This window comes from Euleptes europaea, chromosome 4 (assembly GCF_029931775.1).
Source record: "Euleptes europaea isolate rEulEur1 chromosome 4, rEulEur1.hap1, whole genome shotgun sequence".
Lineage (NCBI taxonomy): Eukaryota > Metazoa > Chordata > Lepidosauria > Squamata > Sphaerodactylidae > Euleptes > Euleptes europaea.
In genome coordinates, this window is record NC_079315.1 from 80,185,088 (window position 1) to 80,190,209 (window position 5,122).

The following is a 5,122-nucleotide window of genomic DNA, read 5'->3' on the forward strand; positions in this document are numbered from 1 at the left end:
CCGGGACGGGGCGCAGCAGCCAGGGCTCCTCCGCCTCTCCAGAAGTCCTCCCCTCTCCGGGCCGGTGTCTACGCTGAAGTTAGCAGGCCGAGAGAGCCCTCTTGCCGGCCGAGAGCCCTGCTGCCGGGGAGGGGGATCGGCCTCACTACACAGCCTCGCTGGCTGTTCCTACCAGGGAGCCCCTGGTCAGCCCGGGCCGGGATGCTTTCAAAGGCTGGTGATCCTTAACGCTATCCTTCTTTTGCAAGATGGGGGGAGAGGGGGAAAAGATCAAGATGGGGAGAGAGAGGGGGAAGAGATCAAGATGGGGGGGAGAGGGGGGGAAGAGATCCAATTTCCCGCGGTCCTCTTTGTTAATTGCCTTCGTTCCTCGCAATTATATTTATAGAGCGATTTGCTCCTTTCCATGTTATGGCTTTGTGTTTCTAATGGGAACCACGTGAGCCGCGGAGGGTGTGTGTGTGTGTGAAAGACGTACCCCCCCACACACAAATGCAATTCACAGCCATGAGAAGGTGCGTCTTTTCTTAAAGCGCCAGCCTAAGGCTGCGATCTTGGAGCGGGTACATGCAGTTCAATGAGGCTTACTTCTGAGTAATCCTGCATACGTTTAGGCTGTAGTAGTTCTGAGTCCCCCCCCCCTCTAGTATTACCATTTATTCCACCAGGCCCGACCAGTGATTTTCTATCCAGTTATTCCACCCTAGAGACATGGATGGGAAATGCACAGATAATAAGACCGGGGCCCCCTCATCCGACACCACCGCTTCCCACCCCCTCTACAGGTGGCACCTTGCATCAAATGAACTCGTTGCCAGAAGAGGGGGCAAATCTAGCAGGCGATTCCTTTGCCCTCCTTGTAGCCACAAGCCAGCGCCACCGAAGCCACAAGACTCGGATTTCAGCCGATTGAGTCCTGCTGACTCAGGCCATTTTTATGCACCGAGGGGTTTGCCTTGGATGTGCCACTCTCTAGACGCACATTTCCCCCATTCAAATGCTCAAAACTCAAAAATAAGCCCCCATGCAGAGTTTTGAGAATTCAGATGGGGAAAATGTGCATCTAGAAAGTGGCAAATCCAAGGCAAACCCTCCCATGCATAAATGGCCTAAATCAGCCACAAACGGCTGCGATGCTTTCCTTGTTTTCCTAAAACAAACCGGGAGAGGGGGGGGGGGATCTTTAACTGCACTTGCAACCCAATCCTAGACATATTTGCTCTTATGTAAGGCCCTACCAAGGGTTTCTTTCCAAGTAAGCGCAGGTAGGCGCTAGGGACTTCCCTAGGAGTTCCTGTAACGTAAACAAGGGCTGTTGGTCGGCCTAAAGCAAGGCCTTGATTCAACTACTTGAAGAAACTTCCAGGCTTCAAAGTGGGTTGGGGGATTGAGGGGAGGGGGAGAGATGGAGCTCCGGAGTCACCTTTGCCTTCTTGGAGTTTCAGGGGTCTCAGTAAATTTCCTTCTAACTTTCCAGCTATTTTGTGAAGAATCTTCTTTGGGAGTGCGGGGGGGGGGAGTCTTGGGGAAGGGTATTTAAGTCTAGGTCGTCCAATGCTCGTTTTTTTTTTTTTAAAGCCAACCTCCCAACTTTGAGAACGGATTCGCTGACAAGGAAGGATAATAAATGAGAGGCGCTTTCAGATGGATATCTCAGACGTGAAATTGCACCCAGCTGGTTGTGTAAGCAAACAAATAGTTCCGTGTTCGAGACTCTCGACTTGCGGCCTGATGAATGGGACACGACAGAGGCAAATGGCCCTTTAACTCGTTTAGGAACACAACTCTTGGGGTTTTCCCCAAGTCGAAGACCCCGGCCACGGCGTGGATCCTGGGCGAGCCCTGGAAATGAGACTTTGATGACTTTCCACTTGTGGTGCCCTCCCTCCCCCCTCCACAGGGAGGCTTCCTCAAGTCACGGATTGCCCCCAATTCCCGCCCCCACCCCCGGCAGTTTGCACAAGGTAAACTTCACAACCAGCAGCAGCCAGCCACGAGGGCCAGCCGCTGGCTTTGCTCTCCGGAAACCCATCCCAAAACGATCAACCTGCTAATTTTTAAAAAAGGTTTCCTCGAACACAGTGTGTGTGTGTGTGTGTGTGTGTGTGTGTGTGTGTGTGTAAAAAAATCACACTCAACTCGTTGCAGGTAAAGGATCACAACCGGGGAGGGGTGAGGAGAATGTCTTTTTAACAGTGCCAACTCGAGAGGTTTACGGAAGACTTCCTGAACAGCATCCATCAGACTCCATCGAAGGGATCGCAGCAGCGGTCCGGAAACCCAAACAAGAGAATGACTCATCCCCTGAAACTCTTTGCAACACCCGATTTCCAAACCACCCCTCCGCGGGACCTGCTTCTACAAGAAGATCTTTTGGCTGCAGCTCTGGTTGCAGAAGAACGCTCCCCCCCCATTAGTGATGTGGGTCTCTGTCAGCAGGCCTGGGGGCGGCCTGTCCCACTCCATGGGCAGTCGCTTGAGGGGACTTCTTCCCGACCTTTCTGCGACGCTTTCCCACCACTTGGCTCTCTTGTCGCCAACCTGTGACCTTTTTCGGCACTGTGTTATTTTTGTTTTAAATCGGAGTGAAAGAGAAAGCGTGATCGACACCCAAAAGAACCACCCCGGGCCCCGAGCTTTCGACACAACGCTGCCTAGTTGGACTGCTCCTTAGTTCTTTCTCTCTGCCAGAGAACGGCTCCCTGGGGAACAGGCTTTGTTCGTTGTGCCCCCCCCCTCCCCAGACCATAAGATCACCACTTTGTAAGAAAAAAAATCCCACAGCTCAGAGCCATCCCTAATGGGTGCCCCAGCTCTTGGAAACGGAACCGATCTCTGCCTCCTGGCAGCCGAAGGAGGCCGTCCAGCCGACGATTCCCAGCGTCCGGAGAGGGGCTGTTTTTGGCCTGCGAGGAATCCTTTCGTGCCCAGATCTTCAGGCCCGAAACGAAGCTCTCCCCAGGGCCCGTTTCTGCCTCAAGCGCTGACGGGATCTGATCCACGAAAGGATGCCAACTTTCTTCGTTTCGGGCCGATCTCCCGGCTGCCCCCATGTGCCGAGCGGGTCCCCATTCATTTGGCTGGGACGCATCTTCTGCGCCTCTGGCTTGGCATCCGCAAAGGCAGCCCAGGACTGAACCGGCAGCGGCATTTTCGCACGGCAAAGGTCTTTATTCACTTAAAACACACACACAACCCACCCACCCCCCTTACAGTTGTCTTGCAATTGGCACCAGTCGTCTCCAGACAAACAAGTCCTGGCGCTCCGCTCGGCAAATTGGATTGACTAGAAGAGGCTTTTAATTGGGGCGGGGAAGGAGAAGAGAAGGGGGCCAGGCCTGGCGGAGGGGAGGCGGCCGGCCCGTCGGGCTCCTTGCGGCTACGCAGTTCCCTCTCCTGAGGACGTTTGCTGGGGGTGGGTGGGGGTGGGGTAGAGGGGGGTGGCGAGCTGGCAAACATTGCTGGAAGAAGAGGGGTTCCTGTAACCGAGGGGGAGCAGAGGCCTCCGTGGGAAACCTCTTCCCGCTTGGGGCTCAGGTTCGTTATCCTTCTTTTGCAAGACGGGAGGTTTCGCCTTGGATTTGCCGCTCTCTAAATGCACATTTCCCCTAGTCAAATTCTCAAAACTCAAAAATAACCCCCCAGGCAGAGTTTTGAGAATTCAGATGGGAAAAATGGGCATCTAGAGAGCGGCAAATCCAAGGCAAAACCTCCCGTGAGTTTTCGCCCCGCTTGGCTCGAGAAGCGCCATGGATCCGTGAGGGGTTGAACCGAGATATTAACACCAGAGAAAGGCTTGGCTTAAAAAAAAAAAAATCTTTGAAGCCCCCACAAATGTAAGGTGTGCGTGGGGGGGGGGTGGACACACACGTCCCTTTCCTTCTGTTCCTGATCAAGTTCGCCCATGAACTTCTGGGGTGTGTGTGTGACTTGCTCAGTTCGGGTGCCAAAAGGACCCAGGACACCCGGCCAGCAGCAGCACCCCCTAACCCACCCCATGATCTTGAGAGCGGAGCTACCCCATCAGTCACGTTTGAAAGCCAGAGAGGAACGCAGAGGAAGGGCAAATCAGGCCTCCTGCGCTTCACTACTGAGAGGGGAATGTTTTTTTGGAGGGGAGAGTACTACTAATTCTTATTATTATTACCCATCAACTGGAAAAAGGAGGGCGGGAGAAGGATAACATAATGAATACATTTAATTCTGAGGACCCCCCCTTCTTTTTCCTTTGGCTTGCTCCAGCACTTGATCCCCTGGGGCTTTATGGTCAAGGACTGTCTGCTCCCGAAGATCTGAGACGATTTCCTCCTCCTCTCCCGGGGAACTAGGGCGATCCCCCTCCCTGGCCGTTCACCAGGCGAGGGATCGTTCAGAGAGCGCCCACCTGAGTTCCTGCCAAAGGGAGGGTTTCCCCCCCCCCAGCTGGCCTGCCGAAATTGACTAGTCCATAGACTCTCTCTCTCTCTCTCTCACACACACACACACACTCTCTCTCTCTCTCTCTCTCTCTCACACACACACACTCTCTCTCTCTCTCACTCTCTCCCTCTCTCTCTCTCTCTCTCTCTCTCTCTCCCCCCCCCACTCCTTTCTCGGATCTACTGCCACTAGAATATTAAAAAACCCCAGGCGGACTGAAGAATCTTGCTAATGCAACCCCCCCCCCCCCGAAAGTGTAGACAGCAAATTAACAGGGAAAAAACATGGCCAGTCACTCTTCCAATTGAAAATCCTGCCTCATCCTGGATGTGTTGGGAGGGCTAGGGAGGGGGGGGGGAGCACAAATGTTATTTTTAAAGATCCAGCTTTATTAATACCTTAAGAAAGAGCTCCCTTGGCAGTGTGTGTTCTCACCGCACTGTCTCAGATCCTATAAAACATTCATGCCCTGAAAGCTGTTAACAGAGATCCGCGGCGACCGGCTCCAAGCGCCGGGGAAGCCTCCGCCTTCAGAAGAAGCTCCGCTCTGAGAACTATTGGTAGGTCTGCTAAGGGTTTTGGGCTGTCCGAGGGCCTTTCGAAGGAGACAGTGAATTAGGATGCAGAGAGAGTGCCCACAGGAGCACACACACGTGTGTCCTTCAGTCTGTACACACGAGCAGACACAGGTATCTTCCCCCTA